This window comes from Eptatretus burgeri, chromosome 8 (assembly GCF_056783735.1).
Source record: "Eptatretus burgeri isolate ZD-2024b chromosome 8, Ebu_testis_v1, whole genome shotgun sequence".
NCBI lineage: Eukaryota > Metazoa > Chordata > Myxini > Myxiniformes > Myxinidae > Eptatretus > Eptatretus burgeri.
In genome coordinates, this window is record NC_140968.1 from 18,302,415 (window position 1) to 18,321,434 (window position 19,020).

The window sequence follows — 19,020 nt, forward strand, 5'->3', positions numbered from 1 at the left end:
GACCTACCGACCCTACATTTTAGCTGAAGAACTGCGTAAACCAAGTTATAAAATAACTAAGGCCTAAGCAGGATGAGAATCACTTGACCACAGGTGATGTCCACCCCCTCACAGATTCCTCGCACATGGGCCTCCTTGTCCACCCTTAGCGCATGTGCAGTTTTATGCCTCAGCTCCCTGTGCAGCTCAGCTCCGCCATTCAGCCTGGCCCTGCGACTCTGGTCAATAGTATCCAGTGTCCCTTGAGAGACAACATTCTTCTTCACCCTCCAGTGAGTTCCAAGACATCTACCGGCAACATCAAGGATGGTGGTCTTGAAGGCACTCACCAACTCTTCAGGATCTCCCAAAGCACCCAGACCTCCCCAAATCTCCACTCAGCTTGTTCGCAAACTCCTCAGCTACCCTCTCATCCTTGAGTTTGCCAACATCCAGCCTCGGCTGTGATGGTACCATTCTCCTGGATTTAAGGTGTAACTTGAGAGTTTCTTCAACAAGCTGGGGTTCAGTATTTCGGAACAGCACTCCAGAAGACCCTGCAGTTCTGGATCATCCTCCAGCGACCATCAACGAGCACATGGTCAATCTCCTTTGCCACACCGCCAGCAATGGAATGCCAAGTCCAGCAATGAGCTTGTGAGCGCTGAAACCATGAACCGGCCATCCAAAGTCCATGACTTCTTGCAAAGTCAAGGAACTTAATGCTATTCAGGTTCACAGTTCCAGACCAATGGGGACCAACACATGTCTCATAACCATCCCTATCATTTCTCATCGATGCATTGCTATCCCCCAAGATGAGAAATGTATCTCCCCTTGGGCACTGATCAACCACAGACTCGAGCGTGGCATAGAATGTATCCTTCATGGTGAAATCATTCACCTCAGTCAGAGCATAAACAGAGACCAGGGAAATGACACCCAATGAGTGACGAATCCTTCATCTCATAATATGCTTGTTGACCGGTGTTTCCTCAATTATCATTGGAGTCAGCTTGATGGACACAGCTCCAGCAACTCCTTGGGCATGGTGACCATCAGAGCAACCAGACCAATAGTAGGTGTGACCACCCACCATGGTCTCGCCGCAATCCGTTGTCCGAACCTCAGAGAATGCTGCAATACCAATGTCCAAATGCTTGAACTCAGATGATAACAGACACAGGTGTTCATCCTCTCTTTGGGATGGGACATTCCAGGCACCCACTCACTTCGGGATGCCATACCACCCAAAGCGACCGCCTCAGGTTAACCAAAGGAGACCGCCGTCTGGTTGACGACACCTCAGCACCACTCCGACACACTATCTTGCAATCTGACCCGGGAATGTTACCTCGTGGTTTCCCTCCTATCATCAATGATTGGGGGTCCCGAAGGCTTTGCCCTAATCCCGCCATCCGGTGAGCTGCCCTGTGAAGGGAAGCTGCACAGGAGGTACTCCCATGGAGAGGGTTTTCAGATTTCTTTGCGTTTTTGTGTTTTCGGAATGAAGGGTTTTACGGTGGCCGGAGTGCAAATCCTGCTACCAACCTCCCAATAAGAAGTAACCCAACTGCAGGAGGACGTCCATAGACACAGTTGGGCACTAGATATGGATGGCCCTTTGCTCACAAGGAGCTCCTCCACCCTTTGACAGGCTGTGTTTTTAATCCTACTGGGTGTCCATATCCAACACCGTCCTCAGCAGCTAACCTGGTGGGTGAGACGTAGTCCAGGAGCCCAGAAGGTTTATTCAAGTGAAAAAATTGCCGGAACGTTTGACCTCATGGGCTGATGGGGTCATCCACCGACATCACAAAAATGCATTGCTGCCGGGTCTGACCACTGGCTTTCGCCCTAAAATCACTCAATTGGTGACGCCATTACGATAAACCTATTTTTCTCAATATGTGTAAAAATATGCATGACAATGTAATGAATAAGGTGTCTGCACCTATGTTTTCATGGTCAATCATTACACTGACACCCGCATTATTGCCAGAAAATATACAGTTTACCGTGGAAATGTTTAGTTCACCCACTCAGTTCGCAACACCATTGTGGAAAAATCTGAAGATATCTTCATTTTCATTGATATCTGAAAAACACTGCATGATAATATCACAAATAAGGTGTCTCTTCCCATGTTTTTATGGTGAAATATTACAATGCCAACTCGAGTGTTTGAAAATGTTGAGATCACCCTGAAAGTTGCCTTCTGGAGTCGTACCATCTCTGTCTTTTGTTACAATGTGGCAAATAATGCATTGGTCGCTATCCCTTTTTGTTATTTACAGATCATGGCAAATAATGCCCCATTTGTATAATTTGCAAAGAAAGAGGAGAAAAGAAACGTGCCCCGAAGTCTTTCAATCCAAGCAACTGGGAAACAGCCAAAAATGCTGCTCGACGGCGAAAGGCAATTCAAAGTGACAAGTTTTCGAACACCTCGGAAGAGATCAGAACAGCTGAGTGCCCAGAAGGCAAATATTACCACTGAGTTTGTCTCAGTCGATTCTGTGCTGTTAAGAGAGGAGCACCTCCAAGCACAGAACCATCTGAACCACCTCAGAAGACCACTTGTTCAAGTTCCGATCATCCTTCTCTGAGCACGAGAGGCGTCCTAGGACAAGAATGTCTTTTTTTGTGGACAGAAGAGGAAGTTGCTGAAAAATGAACCCCTTGTCCAATGCTTGATAACAGATGGGAGAAGGGAATTTGTCTTTGGATGAATCTCAGCTGTTGCTGCCGAGCCAAGTGATGCACTTGATCTGCATCACATTCTTCGCTACCCGGTTACAGAAGTACCACCTTCTCTTGCGCATGGTGATGGAACTCCGCTGAAGACGGACAAGGCATCTCTCACAAAGAAACTTGAAAGCAGACAGGAAGTGTTTCTCGATGACAACAGTCTTCCCCCAATAACAGCCACAGTGATTGATGGTGGTATTATCCTCCATGAAACTGTGCTGCAGCACAGCAAGTCCACATATGCAACCATGGCAAAGGATCTTTTGGCAAAAGTATGTTTGTATTGTGGGGAGCAAATACATTTAGTGCTCGACAAGTACCAGTCACCATCAATCAAAGATAACGAGCGAAACCTGAGTTCAACTACTCCTCAATCATTCGTCATTACTGGACCTGACCAGGCTCAGTGACAGAGTGGCACAGAGTTATTCAAAAGTGGATAATTCAAGGAAGAGTTTGCCCAGTTTGTAATGGAGGAGTGGAAGAAGCTCCAATATGGTTCAATTCTTGGAAGAAACACACTGTATATTTCAAATGCTGGTGTGTGTATGGAGGTGAAGAACAACGAGGATGATGTGCTGCAAATAGAGGAACCGAATCACCTCCAATGTCGACATGAAGAAGCTGACACACTCATTGCCTTTCACGCAAACAACATTTCCACTGGTAACATTCCAGTGAGGTCCACTGATACAGACTTCTTCATATTTCTTCTTGGGCTTTCTGGAAGTTCGGAAGGGATCAACATCATCATGGACTATGGATCTGGCAACCACCGAAGGTACATTGACGTCACTAAACTAGCTGACATTCTTGAGAAGAAACAGACTGGTATCACTGAAGCACTAATCGGCCTTCATGCCTTGACTGGTTGTGATTTCACATCGTGTTTCCACAGAAAGGGCAAAGTGAAGCCCCTCCAGTGGATGGAGTCAGATGCAGCTCATGTGATGGCATTGCGATCTCTAACAGCTGAGGAGGTAGATGCCCAAGCTGTTCCATCCTTTGTCTGTGTGCTGTATGGCTTCAAAACCTCTGACATTAATGAAACCAGATACAAGGCATTCATGCGAATGGGTGGTGGTGAGGAAAAGGAGCCCCTTTCCAGAATAAAGAAGATAAACTGTCTCTTCTCCCATGCGCCAAGACACTTGGTAATCATATGAAAAAGGCGCACTATGTGGCAAGAATCTGAAAGAGAGTTGATCAGACAGATCCAACTGGTAGGGCGTGTCCGACAGACTATGGATGGAAGTTGTGTCAAAACTGCTTTGAACCAAACTGGTATCCAGGAACTTCAGTTCCAGAGTCCCTCACAAGCCCACATGAGGATGATTGGGATGGCATGGAAGATAATTCAGCGGATGAGGAAGATTCAGATAATGCTTGGAGTGAGGACAGTGATGAGTGACAAAAGTGATAGAGAAGACTTGTAATGCCAAGAGGACATCAAGTTAATTATGTGAACTGCACATTTGCAAGTTTTCCATATATCGTTGTTCGGTCATGGCATCGCTTCATGAGCGGGTGGGCTCCACATTTACATGGTAAACTACACATTTCCCAGTAATAACACAGGTGTCAGGGTCATGATTGACCATAAAAATATCGGAAAAGACATTATTTGTGATGTTATCACGCACAGTTTTTCAGAAAGTGAGGTTTCGGTAATGGCGTCGCTAATTTAGTGGATGAACTATGCATTTACGTGGTAAACTATACATTTTCTTGCAATATGCACAGCATCAGGGTAATTATTGACCATGAAAATATAGGTATGGACACTTTATTCATGATGTAATCATGCTTAATTTGCTCGATATTGAAGAAATTAGGTTCTTCGGAAATGGCGTCACTAATTGAGTGATTTTAGGGAGGAACGCCAGGGGTCAGACCTGGCAGCAATGCATTTTTGTGATGTCGGTAGATGACCCCATCAGCCCATGCAGTCAAATGTTCCGGCGCTTTTCACTTGAATAAACCCTCTGGGCTCCTGGACTAACGGTTGAGTCGCCGCCAACCTGACCATGGAACAGGTAAGTGCAGGTTTACATGATACCTGTAGCAAGTCACAGATCTGATCTGACCTGACCTGATGATACAAAACACCTCCCGCACACAGGAAAAAATATTCCAGCACCCCCTCATACCTCCGCATCACTACAATTTGCCACTAAACAGAAGCGTGCCGCACAACTCGGGCTGCACTCGGACTGTATGATGCGGGGACGAGCAATGGGTGTTAATAGCACCAAACCCATCTCGCCGGGAGTGTCCCAGGTGAGCACGTGGGATTGATATGACCTTTCTCCTGCCGCCAGAACATGGCAAGATGGGGGTGGCGAGGAGACGTCATGGGAAGGATGATCCATAAGTTTTTGGTATGGGGCCCGGGTGTGCATTTTGGCTCATGGGAAGGAGCCCATGTGTGGGGGGTGTGCATTGCTGTTTGGCATTCAGACTGCAATCAGAGCACGTTTGGGACCAGGTTTCCAACTTGTGCACCATGTTGAGTCAGGAGCTCCGGGCCGTGTCGTGCCGATGTGCAAATGAGACCATTTCCGGCCGCGAGAGCCTGGCAAGGCGTGGCTCGGGCCTCTGTGACCCAATAGAGGAGCAGGATTTGGGTCACATCACATCGACTTCGGGGTTGTTTCCCCACCCTTGGCCTGGGGCTTACAAAAGCAGTAGCGTGGAGCCGCTCACTCTCTTCTGTGCCACCTTCTCTGCTCATCTTGGCTCTGCATTGGCTGCTCCTTGTTGCCTCTGCCCTTCGCTGGCTCTTCACTCGCGGTTGGTGTGTGACTGACACGTGCTTATTCCGGAGGACTGGTGCGGAGCGCACGTTACCACAAGCCCTGGAATAGTGATTAACCTGGAGAGAACGCACCAACTCTCGAGGTGGCAACACTCAAGCGGAGCATCCCACGGAGGCACACGCTATATATACCAGCAGACACGCTACACGATATCTCGTCCCCTTTGGACACAAAAAGAGCATCATTACTAACTCGCAATCCCATTTTCCTCAAGCATGACACCGTACCCCCCATATTGCACAATACCACACCTTCCACTCCCACACCTTCGACCACCAGTATTTCTCCTTCCTACCTCCCCCACAGCATACTGGGTTGCATTGGTCGGCCGGCCGTGCCAGGAATGGCGAGGCCATTTGTTCTTATCTGCTGTCTCTCTTTCTGGCTATCTAATTTTCCATGTGTGTGTGTGTGTGTGTGTGTGTGTGTGTGTGTGCGCGCGCACGCACGCACGTGCGTGTGTTGGCTCCTCTTGAAGCATAAGTTAGGATTGTAGAATTGATAACGAGATGAGTCTGCTCTGTGTTTGCTTTTGTAAGTTGCTTTCCTTTTGTCGCACCCCACAAATTCCTAGCTATCCTCTGCTGCACATACCAATAAACCCAAATTACTGTCCCACATACTTTTCCTCACTTGATTGTAAATAAATGCTTGGACATATGTTCCCAGCTCGTTTTCATCTTTTCCTTCATTGGTCCAGCATGGTTCTTATTCTGGCTTAGCCGGGACGTTCTCCCGCAACGATCTGTTTCTCCAGCTGGTTGGTCATTGGGCAGTTATGCTTGGCTGCATCTGATCCGGTAAGGTGATCCGGTTTGAACAACGCGTACCGAGGGTGTGTCCCCCGGTAATTAGATCACGTGATGATTACGTAAATGGTATTCATGAGATGGAGGACCCAAAGTCACGTGGTCAAGTTATTGACATTCACAGTCAATTAGCGACCCGCCGTGTCATGAAATTATTTGTATAATTACTGCAATTCTAGAGAGTCTGGTGGGAACCCGAGGTGGCTTCCCCCCTTGTAGTCTTCTCGCCTCCGACTCCGGGTCCGCAACTGTGTGTGTGTGTGTGTGTGTGTGTGTGTGTGTGTGTGTGTGTGTGTGTGTGTGTGTGTGTGTGTGTGTGTGTGTGTGTGTGTGTGTGTGTGTGTGTGTGTGTATTTTGTCGTTTTTGTATCAAACACCTCGATTTGTCTCCTGTAATTGCAGCAGCACTAAGGAGTGGAAGTGACATCTATTGCATACTACCTATTGACCACATTTATATTTGCAGTGTTTTAAACTTCATGTCCTTCATTATTTTCAGATATCTGTCCTGTAAATGTGGAATCCAGACACAAAGGTTTATCTTTCTCAGAAACTTTCAGATCTGCTTCTGTAAAGGAAGATTCAGTTGTTCATTTGACAAATGGCAGTCCTGTCTGTTCTGCAACAGGTGAGCAGAAACCCTCAAAATCAACATTTAATCTTTTGAATTCAAGGTTTCTCAAATTTTTGAAATCTTTTAATAGTATGCATTTTCAGTTTGACAAAAAAAAGTTAAAATAACTTCTTGTTCTTTGTTTTTGAAGAACAAACAAGAAGTCCAGTTGGATAGATATGGTTCAGGGGCAGCTTAAGAGTGAAGAAGATGTCTATTTTAAAGAAACAATCCCAAGAACAAGACTCACGACCTTCAAAATACAAGTGCACATCTGGTGAAAGAAGCACAAAGATCAATATTGCATTAAACAAACCCAAAAATGTGATCAAAAGGCAAATGCATTATAAGTGTAATATATGCAGTGGAGATATTACTTCACTGAGAAACATCAAAATACACATTCAGGACCCAGAGAGGAGAACGCCCACACAAATGCTCCGGACGTGATAAAGATTTCTCTCGTAAAGGCTTTTTGAAAGAGCATATGAGGATCCACACAGGAGAGCATCTTAACAAATGTTCCACATGTGATAAAGGTTTCTCTCAAAAAGGCTATTTGAAAATGCATCTGAGGACCCATACAGGAGAGCGTCCTGACAAATGCTCCACGTGTGATAGAGGTTTCTCTGGAAAAGGCAATTTGAAAATACATATGAGGATCCACGCAGGAGAGCGTCCTTACAAATGCTCTGTATGTGATAAGGATTTCTCTCGAAAAGGCAATTTGAAAATACATATGAGGATCCACACAGGAGAGTGACATTAGAAATGCTCCACATGTGAGAAAGGTTTCTCTCGAAAAGGCAATTTCAAAAAACATATGAGGATCCACACAAAAGGGCATATAGGAACTAGAAAATGAAAGATCCTTCAAATACTTCAGAACAGAAGAAGGCTTCCAGGTTAAACACAAAAAAATGTGCAAAATAATCAGCAGAGTATCAAAGCAGAATAAGACTAATTCTGAAGTTATCCCTCTCTCCAATCTCTTCTCTCCAATAAAACCAAAGCTATAAACCAACTTGCAGTGCCGGTATTCTCATACAGCTGTGCAATTATAAACTGGTCACGATTGGAGATCAACAATTTAGACACCAAAACAAGGAAACTTCGAACTATTCATAAGAACTTTTACAAAAACCAATGCAAACTGAGGTTATACTCACCAAGACGAGAATGAGGAGACGGTGTGATGGAATTTAACCAAGTGCACAGAACACCGTGTGTCGGACTCGCGGAGGATGTGAATAGCTCAACAGACTTTTGGATAAGATTTGTACCCAGGCAAGAAAACAAACCAGAAATAGGCATAGCTCGATTGATTTTTGTCACAGGATTCCATATTACCACTGTAATTTATCGTATCTTAACTCTCTTTCAGACAACATAATCACAATGTAAATCTACAAATATAAATGTCAGTATGTCCATCTGTCTGACCGTCCGTCCATCTCCATCACTTCAAAACCATGAAACGTTGCGACTACAAACTTTACATGCCCATGAAGGGAACTCCAAGGTCGTGCATTATGAAAATTGGGTGTTTGGGTTAATTTATACACCTTTTGAAGATAACTAACGGCCTTATTTAATTATCCTTTGTCAAGGCGGCATTATCCTTGGTCACCTCGCTGGGGTTTTGATTCGCCATTGATTTTGACCTGCTATGCAATGCCTTGACTTGGAACAGGCCGCAATGATTTCTTGATGATAAATTTCACTTTCCTCGTTCATATCATTGAATGCCTGATCATCATACCGAGAAATTGATGTATGCATTGCAATGCTTATAAACGCCTGGAGACACCAGAGTTTGTGGCTTTATTTCAATTTTCACACATGCCGTAACCTCCAGAATCTCTTGATCTTCGCCAAATTTCAAAATTTCCAGTCAATTTGATGAAATTTGAGGAATTTAGAAAATTTCGCTCAAATTGGCAGATTCGTCGATGTCGACCTAATTTTACGAAACTTCAATGCGGGACCATTCCAAGGTCGGTGACATTAATCTCCAAAATATTTCAGAACGATCGGTTGAGTGGTTTGGGCTGGAGGAGAGTGTGTCCCACCAATCGGTCAGATCTGAATCCGGGCCATAACCAAAATCGAATGGGGTTGTTCTTATCACCTCATCCAACTCTTCCACCTCGATTTGTCCCAAGTCATCCACAACTTTTAGAGATATCATGCTATGCATAGTAGTAGGGTAAATATACTAATTCTGGCTCACTTTCCCCCATGTTAAGTGAATGGGGATTCTTCTTCTTCTTCTTCTTCTTCCTTCGGCTGCTCCCGTTAGGGGTCGCCACAGCGGATCATCCGTATGATCCGCATAGTGATTTGGCACATGTTTTACGCCGGATGCCCTTCCTGACGCAACCCTGGTCGCCTCTTACGACACAGGGATATGGTACACCTATTTTAACCGGGGTATACACCGGCCCAGTACACTGGTACTCATTTCGCCAACCTCGGAAGGATGACAGGCTGAGTCAACCCCCTGGTGTATTAATTCAGTGGCCGAACGGGGCTTGAACTCGGGACCTTTTGGATCCCAAGCCGCTGCCCTAACCACTGCGCCAACACCAAGCTATGAATGGGGATTCTTAGAGATTCATATTTTTTCCATAAAAAATAAACCTCCTTTTTATCCTAACCTGTTCAATTCTCTGCTGTTGAAATATCTAAAACATGTAAGTGAATGGAGATTTTAAGTCCCTGTCACACCTTGACGATTTAGCCAGTGTATGCCGACGTATGAAAAATTTGTCTAAAACGCTGGCACATGTCTGATACGTTATGGGTAAGTTTTCTATACGTTAAGAGCACGCTGGTATATGTCGTAGTATGCTGGTATACGTCGTAGTATGCTGGCATGCGTCGTAGTACGCCGAGCTCCTCGACAAATTTTAGCATGCTTGAAATTTCACGACATATGCCAGTGTATGACTCACACGTTCCGCATACGCTGGCCTTAAGTTGTAGGCACGTTACGCGATCGTTGACACACGTCAACACACGTTACTTGTGAGTTACTCATCAGTGGAAACACGTCGAGGTAATGTTTAGCGGACCCGAAAGTTATTTCTAACCCATTAGTAACGTGTTGTAGGCACGTTACGCGATCGTTGACACACGTTTCTTGTAAGTTACTCATAAGTCGAAACACGCCGAGGTAATGTTTAGCGTACCCAAAACTTATTTCTAACCTATGAGTAACGTGCTTTGAACCTATGTGTAACATATCTCAAACACATATTGACGTATGTAGACGTATTTGACATCTTCCGGACGATCACATACCTTATTGAATGTGTTTCTAACTTACAGCTAATGTATAACGGCATATTGGCAGCGTTTAGGGGAATTGGTATCTAAAAATGGGGTTCACACGAGGAACCCGTCAGTGTTCCAGACTCCATGGTGCGTACATGTCCATGTCATCCGAGAGATAGAGGATCCGGCAAGGCTGAGATGACAATACCTACTACCTGTCCTCCAACATCAACATGATCTCATCGATTGGACACTGCACCAGTTGCATGACAATAGAGCCAGGAGAAGAAGAGGTGAATGGAGGGAAAGGAACTGGGTGAGACAATGGATCGGGAAGCGAAGGCATTTTGGCATGTATGACCAGCTAATGGTGGAACTCTGTAACGAGGACCATGCATCCTTCACCAACTTCATGCGTATGCCCCCAGCGATGTTCGATGAGCTGCTAGCCAGAGTGGGTCCAAGGATAACCAAGCAGTACACCTTCCACAGAGATCCGCTTGAGCCTGGCATGAGGCTGGCACTGACTTTGCGTCACCTTGCCTCTGGAAACCGGTATGCCTCGATGAAGTTCGGATGGAGGGTCCCTCATAACACCCAGTCCCTAGTGGTCAGAGAAGTCTGTCAAGCCATTATTGAGGAATACGTGGATGAGGTGCTTGTTTGCCCAAGTACTCCTGATGGTTGGCGCGACCTACCTGACAAGTTCTTCCAACGATGGAACTTTCCCCATACATGTGGGACACTTGATGGGAAACACGTGGCCTGCCGCTGTCCTCCAAAGAGTGGGTCCCAATACTTCAATTACAAAGGATTCTACTCCAATTTTCTGATGGCGCTTGTAGATGCTGACTACAAATCCATTTGCACAGACTGTCGGCGGTACTGGATCAGCATCGGATGCGCAAATCTACAATGACTGTGAACTGAAGGAATGCGCTGAAGATGGTACCCTTGGTTTCCCTGACCCTGATCCTCTTCCAAACGACAACCAGGACGTACCTTACTTGTTCATCGGTGACGATGCCTTTGCCTTACGACCAACCATGATGAAGCCATACATCCTCCGTGGTCTGACGAATGAAAATGCATCTTCAACTACAGGCTTAGCCGAGCAAGGAGGGTAGTAGAAAATGCATTCGGTATCCTGGCTAACAGATTCCAGGTTCTGCTAAGTAACATGCAGCATCACCCCTCCACTGTCAAGCTCATTGTCAAAGCATGCTTGATCCTGCACAACCTCATGAGGACCAGGTAATTCATATTTACAAAGCATATGTTATACAGTATACAATGCAATTTAACTTTTAGCCTATGCTTATAAAAATTATATGATTTACCTTAAATGTTATATGTATCATTATATTATTTTTTTTATTGTACAGCGCATTAGAATATGTTTTTATTATAGGTGCGCTTTATAAGTAAATATAATAAAATTCAAATTCCAGGTACCCAGGACTACAGAACCAGCAGCTTGACCCGGCAGAGAATGAGAAATGCGACCTTGTTCCAGGAGCATGGCGAGAGGGACAACACTTGGAGGATACACAGACAGCTACTGGCCACAACACTGCATCCAAGGACGGAAAGAAACAGAGGAATCTCCCCAAGCACTGGGGTAACCCCCCAGCTGGCGCAGTTCCGTGGCAAGATAGGATGATTTAGATATTTGTATTACTGCATTGTTCAGGCAATAAAGGACCTCAGGGACAGTAACATTCCTCTTGCAATGAACATCGTTTCATTTATTTACAAAGGATATAGACATAAGGGATAAGGCCATAATTTATTGGCTGCTCTCGAGAGCACCCTTATTCTGGACATTTCCATCTGTCTGTCTATCCGCGAAACTTTGGTCAAGCCTCGGGGCTAAACCACTCAACCGATTCCAATGAAATTTGGTAGGTAGGACCAATATTTCTGGGAATCGTGTGCTTTCCAATATGGGACCCCAGACCCTAGCAACGGCATAGCAACGGCCCTTTAAAGTGGTCAAAAAATCCCCCCCCCCCCCAAAAAAAAACGAAAAATCGAAGCTCAGAGTTCTGTGCGCAATCTATCTCCCTCCCTTCATGCCAATTTGCAGCCCTAACAAAAAATATTTGTAGGAGGAGATAGGTTTTGGGCGAGTACATGTCGAACATTTCAGAAACAGTTAATTGCGAATATCTCTCAGAAAAAGTGTCTGATTTTGATGAAACTTGGGTGAAATGTGTACGATGTGGCGAGCATGTACACAAAAATGAATGCTTGCTATGCACACCTCCGTTGCCTAGCAACAGATAAAATACTTTATCGTACATCGTACCCTTATTGTGGACTGTATATAATAAAAAAATCAATACCTCCGAGGGACCTGTTTTTTGTGCCCAAGGAGAATGTTTTACAGCATCATATAAAAAAATAAAATCTTTAGCGAATAAATAAAAGGAATTACCAGGGCTGCCATTTGTTAGAGTCTCTTTGGAAACATGCCTGAAATTTCACAAGGCGGGTTTCTGGGCGCAAACTAAGAGGGCTGTGATAATCATATTTATTGTGCAAAATTGATTGATAGCATGTACATGAATATCGGCTAGTCGCGTCGGCCAGCTTTCCATCTAGAGCGAGCAGCCATGTCGCCTACCAGCTTGTTATTGTTAATTCTTGTTTATGAATTAAATATTTTTAAAAATAACATCAACAACAATAAAGAGTTTGCTCAATTTTTATTCAGTGCTCTGAAAAATAATGAAACATGATAACACTGGTCAAACGTATATAGTAAATGCCACAAACATGGCCAAAAAAATGTCTCTGCAAAGCTGGAAACGTGCACAACTGTCATTGTATCTCGTTGTTCTTCTCTGGTGGTGGAGGTGTCTTCAGCTCCCCAGACGGGGTGCTTGCTGAAATAGGATCGCTGGACAAGTTGAGCATTCCTGAGAGTCCAGAGATGTTAAATATACTCTGACCGCTCGTGCGCTTGGGCTCTGATTCAGTACCTGGTCAGCCGAGCCGAAAGCTGCAGATGCAGAGGCAGAGCTTGGCTGCTGCGTAGTCAGAGCAGGAGGAAGCTGGAACCAATGTTGAGGAGGAGGAGGCATCATCTGCTGCCACTGTGGCTGCTGCTGTTGGTACTGTGGCTGCAGTGGCTGCTGCATGTACGGGTCCACATAGACAGTTGCCTGTGAGCCTCAGGCTGACGCAGCAGGTGCCTTGTGTCTCCACATGTGGCGAGGTGGCTGGTACGTAGCTGGTGCTATACTTGTTCGCACGGAAGCAGGAGCAGGGACGGTGTGTACTATGGGAGGTTCTTCCTCATCACTCTCCTCATCCAACAACTCACTGAGGATTACAGTGAAGCGTGACCTTGCCTTCCAGAACTTGCGCTTAGACATGCTGAGCAGGCTGTCACACATGTAGTTGGCGAAGGCTACGGTGGCTGTGATGGCCTGAGACTGTGCGAGAGCTTGGAGGAGCTCCCCAGCCTCGTGCACCCTCATCTGTAGTGACTGCAGCAACCGGTCATCATCGTGGCCACGCTTCCCCTTTGCCTTTGTGCGGATGAATAGGGAACAGGGGAGGGCGTGCTGTCGTCAACAACCATGAGCTCTGCACAGGCAGCCTCGGCAGCCTCGAGGTCCCCGCCGTGTGCTGTAATTGTTTCCTTTACCTGCAATTATGACAATTGATTAGTAAAATACAAGGCAAAAATACGAGGCAAATTCAATGATTTGTAGTAATTAATGATTAATTTGCTTAGAGATCTGTAGTACAGTAAAACTAATATAAGTAAATATTTGTATTGATATTAATATGTGTTTATACTTACACTATTGACGGGCTCAGAATGATGGCGGACCACAGTCTTGAGGAAGCCAAAGTTTGCCTTCACCCACTGCTCCCTCTCAGTCATTTCTGGGGTGCCGTCACCGCACTTGTTCTTGTCGCGACGGGTGTGGGTGTCTCGCAGGGACTTGAACCACCCTTGAAGGTGCTTGACAGACTTCCCCATGGCCTTGCCTTGATCCTCCCAGAGCTTTGCCTTCTTGTCCACCCTCCGCTAGTCCATCCTCTTTATGTCTCAGATCATGGCGTTCTCGCGAAGAAAACCGCACATGAGCTGCTCCTCTTAGAAATCAAGACAAAACTGTGTCTTCTTGGCCCTCTTCTTCGCAAGGGTTGCTGGAGAGGTGGAGGCCACGCACGCAGCTATCGATGCCCCTGACGAAGCCCGAGAGGCGTTGGAGCCAGCAGCATCCTCTCCGTCAGAGGGTGTGTGATGGGGAGGGTTTTGGTGATGATGGATCCTCCTTGCGTCCGCCTCCCCGGCTCCGGCCAGGAGACTTCTTGGTAGCATTCTTCGAACTTTTCCTTGGCATGATGATGATGTTGACACTTCGATGTCTAGCTTGGTTATGATTAAAATCGTCGAGCGGCAGTGTCCATTTCAAATAGTCGAGCGGCAGCGATTTAATAAATCGTTGAGCAGCAGCGATTTAAAAATCGTTGAATGGCAGCCTATGAATAGCTTACGCCACGTGTTCGTCGACGATACGCTGACGCACGCTATGCATACGTTAGACTATTGTTGGGCATATGTTGTGAACGCCGCCAACACGTTATACATTCGTTGGTATAAGTTATCTAAAAGTGATCGAAATGTTCTGTGTACGTTACTAATACGTTATGCGTACCTCCAACACATTATGAATATGCCAAAAACTTTAAAAAAAAACATCAATCGTTCAGCGTACGCCAGAGTGTTACATACATTTTCATACGTCGGCATACGCTGGCTAACACGTCAAGGTGTGACAGGGCCTTTAATAGCCTCCTCTTTTAGCCGAGGAGCACTTTTTTCAAATAACCAATGCATATTGTTTAGCTCACTCATTGAACCTATAGAGATTTGTTCATTCTCAAATTCCTTCAATAGTTTAATTTTCTTTGCACAATAATCCCCATCTAAAATATTTAAAAATAAACCATTTGAATCTTTATATTTTTCAGGATACTCCTTTTGTGTCATGATGAAATGATATGCTTCTCTTAATGCTCTTGTTTGACCACCTCTTGAGTTGCAGATTATTTTTTGCATAAGCCACGCCCACTTTTTCAGAAACCACACCAACTTTCTTCCTAAACTCCGCCCACCTTTTAAAGCCACGCCCACTTTTCATGACCCACACCAACTTCACTTAAGCTCCGTCCATTTTTTCTAAGCCCCGCCCACTTTTACTAAGCCCCACCCTCTTTTGTGAGGACCACATATTCTTACATCATTTCCTGTTAATCGATTTTCAAAAGAATTCTCCATTTTGAAAAAAAATTCTCCATTCTAACAACATCTAACTTACAAGGCTTGCCTGGGCTTGCCCAGGGAATTTCCAAAGGAAACCACACACACCAGTCTTTCTCTATAAAAGCTTCAAACCCAGACTGAATTTAAACATATTTTTACTTTTACTGAGAATGGACTGCTGTGCTGAGCTAGAGTGGGATGACTTTGGAGTTCCTTGGAGTTCTACTACTTGTATGGAACTAAACCTTCAAGTTGATGAACTGGATTCAAACCTCTTATCTATTGAGGTAAGATTTTATTTTCCTATTTACAGAGTTTGATTTAAGCAGATAACCAATTTAATAATTAAATCAGTTAATTAATACATTATTATTTTCTCTCACAGGAAATTGTATCTGAAATACAAAATGAAAATACTGCTTTTGCCACAACTTGGGGCGAAATTGTCAGTTTGGTTGAAGACCTTATGAGCGACCAAGACACACAGAACGAGCTCGTCCTTGATGACCCAACCAAAGAGTTATACCTTGGAGATCAACAAAATCCTGAAAAAGAGTTTTACAGCAATATAACTCATTGTGAGTTATCAAGACAATACCCACTGAACAAGTTATACGTTGATGAGCCAGAATACAAGTCTTACCTTGGAGACTCACAAATTTTGAAAAAATCACTAAATGAGTTCTGCCTTGATGGTTTAAATAACTACCTTGGAGACTTGGGAAAAGGGTTCTGCCAAGATGGTTCTAAATATGGAACCTACCTTGGAGACTCACAAATTTTGAAAAAATCAGGAAATGAGTTATCCCTTGGAGGCTTTGTAAGTTGGTTTTATTTTGGAGACTTGAAATGTGGGTTCTGGCTTGATTACTCACAATGTGATGCATATCTTGGAAACTCAACAGGAATGTGGTTATACCTTGGAGACTTGGAAAGTTGGGTTTATTTTGGAGACTTGAAATGTGGTTTCTACCAAGAAGATTCTTGGGGATCTAAACCTATCGATGTAGTTCTTTGTTGGATGATGCTTGATGAGAGCAATATCAAGAAAGTTCTGCGAAGAACGTGCAGGAAAGTTCTTACTCCCCCTTTCTACTTCATCAAACCTGAAATCCTTAAAAGACAGAATTGGAAGAAGAGAAAAAACATAAAAAAATATATATTGTTAGTTCTGGGAAGAATATGCAGGAAGGTTCTTACTTCCCCTTTCTACTTTATCAAACCTGAAAGCTTTAAAAGACAGAATTGGAAGAAGAGACAAAAACATAAAATATATATTGTTGAAATAAGTATTTAAAAAAAGATATTGTGTTGGGCGAGGGTTGGGTTGGGGTTGAGATTTTGAATGTGAGGGTTAGGTCGGGTAAGGTGGGTTCGGGATGGGTTGGGGTTGATTATGCTCCCTGTTATATTATCACACACACACACACACACACACACACACACACACACACAAACACACAAACACACAAACACACAAACACACAAACACACAAACACACACACACACACACACACACACACACACACACACACAAACACACACACATACACACACATACACGTTAAGTCTTGACTGTGTAGTCAAGGATTCTGTGTTTGGGGTTCACAGATCTAAGAATGTCCCCCATTGCACACACACCAAAAAACAAAAGTTAAGCCTTGACTATGTAGTCGAGGATTCTGTGTTTGGGGTTCACAGATCTAAGAACATCCCCCATTGCACACACACCAACAAACAAAAGTTAAGCCTTGACTGATGATTCAGTTGAGGATTCTATGTTTGGGGTTCACAGATCTAAGAACGTCCCCCTTGACACATATTATATATTTTTTAAAATTTAACCCTCGGCAGATGCCACCTGTTATACACCTCGGACTTGGTCCGTGAGTGTCCATAAAGGTGTATAATAGAGGGGAGTGAAGCACCAACCTATTGCTCCTATGAGCATTATCTGCTTAGTTTTGTCTTTTGTAATTCCTGTGAATAAAATGAACCTAAAATCTCTTCCCCTTCTAAATCATATACCTTATAAGTCCAAGGAACTGTAGCTATTACATCAACAATTTTAAAAAAGCTCATTTGTCCAGCGCTTTGTATAACCTTTTTCAAAATGAGATTTCCACCTATATATTCTTACGATATCACCAACTTTGAACTTAGGTTTTCTGACATTAATCTCTTTTTCATATTCTAATTTTGTAAATGTTTCTGATGGTTTCATATTCGTTGACGTGCGAACCATGTCATTATACTTATCTACAATATCCTGAATAAAAGATGACCATTGTTGTGAACCGAGTTGTGTAAATTTTTTATATAGTCTCTCTTTTTAGGTATGATTAAAACATTCAATAACAACGGCTTTTCCTTCATTAAAGGTACTGCATAATGTAATACTGTTATTTTTTTTACAAAATTCATAAATGTCTTGTTAAAAAAACTCTCTTCCCTCATCAGTCCACATTTATTTTAGGTTTTCTCTTACTTTTATTAAATTTCTGTTGAAAGGCTAACATAAGAGTATTACCTGTTTTGTTTTTTTAAAGGGACAACTCACGCATATGTGTCGAGATCAGGTTCCATGGCTGATTGAAATCAAGCAATGTCAACACTGATCGTAGTAGAGAAGAGCTTTTAATACGCATCAAAAAGTGTATACACGAGAGTAAGTGAACACAGACTACCTACAGTATACCAGCTCAGTCAAACTCTGGCTCGCAAGCAGTTTGGTTTACTATATATATATTTTGTTCTGCTCCCCCCCCCTCCCCCGTTGTAGGGCATCTGTTTCTTGATTTACCCAACTTCCATCAGGTTTTTATTTCCTTTCTCAGAGTTCGTATTCCTTTAAGATAACAACACCCAAGCACTGTTTTTCTCTCCTGGACTGGCAAAGCATTGATCTTTCACTCGCAAGAAGATCTGTTGTTGGTTAATGTGACAGGCAGATCTTTATCACAATATATTTTATCTTTTCATTTTACTCGCCAGATGTTCCATTCTGAAGATGAATCAATTCAATGAGGAAAAACACTTTTTATATTTTTAAAAGGTTACTTTCGATCGTTTAAAGTATTTTCACCAACACTGGCTGAATTTTCAGTGTTGGCAGATGTTCAACAGCTCAACAATTGCCCCTTTGTTACTTAGAAACAAAGTAAAGAAGGAACACCACAGTGACACAAAAACTTTTGAGAGATGGGATCTCGATGGATCGGAAGAATGGCAGGCAGGTGTCTTCTCTACAGGTGGTCCACTCTTAAGGTCAGCTGCAAGTGGCCCATAACGTCACGAAGGCTCTGCCTGCACCTTCTAACCTCATAGAAAAGCCCCCTCTCCACCACCCTAACCGGCCCACCAACACCCCACCCCTCTGTAGAATAATGGATACATTTCAACAATTATGAAATCGGCATAGGTCATGAGGAAGCAAAGTTACCTTCCAAAACGACTCACACAAAGTTATTTTATGCACA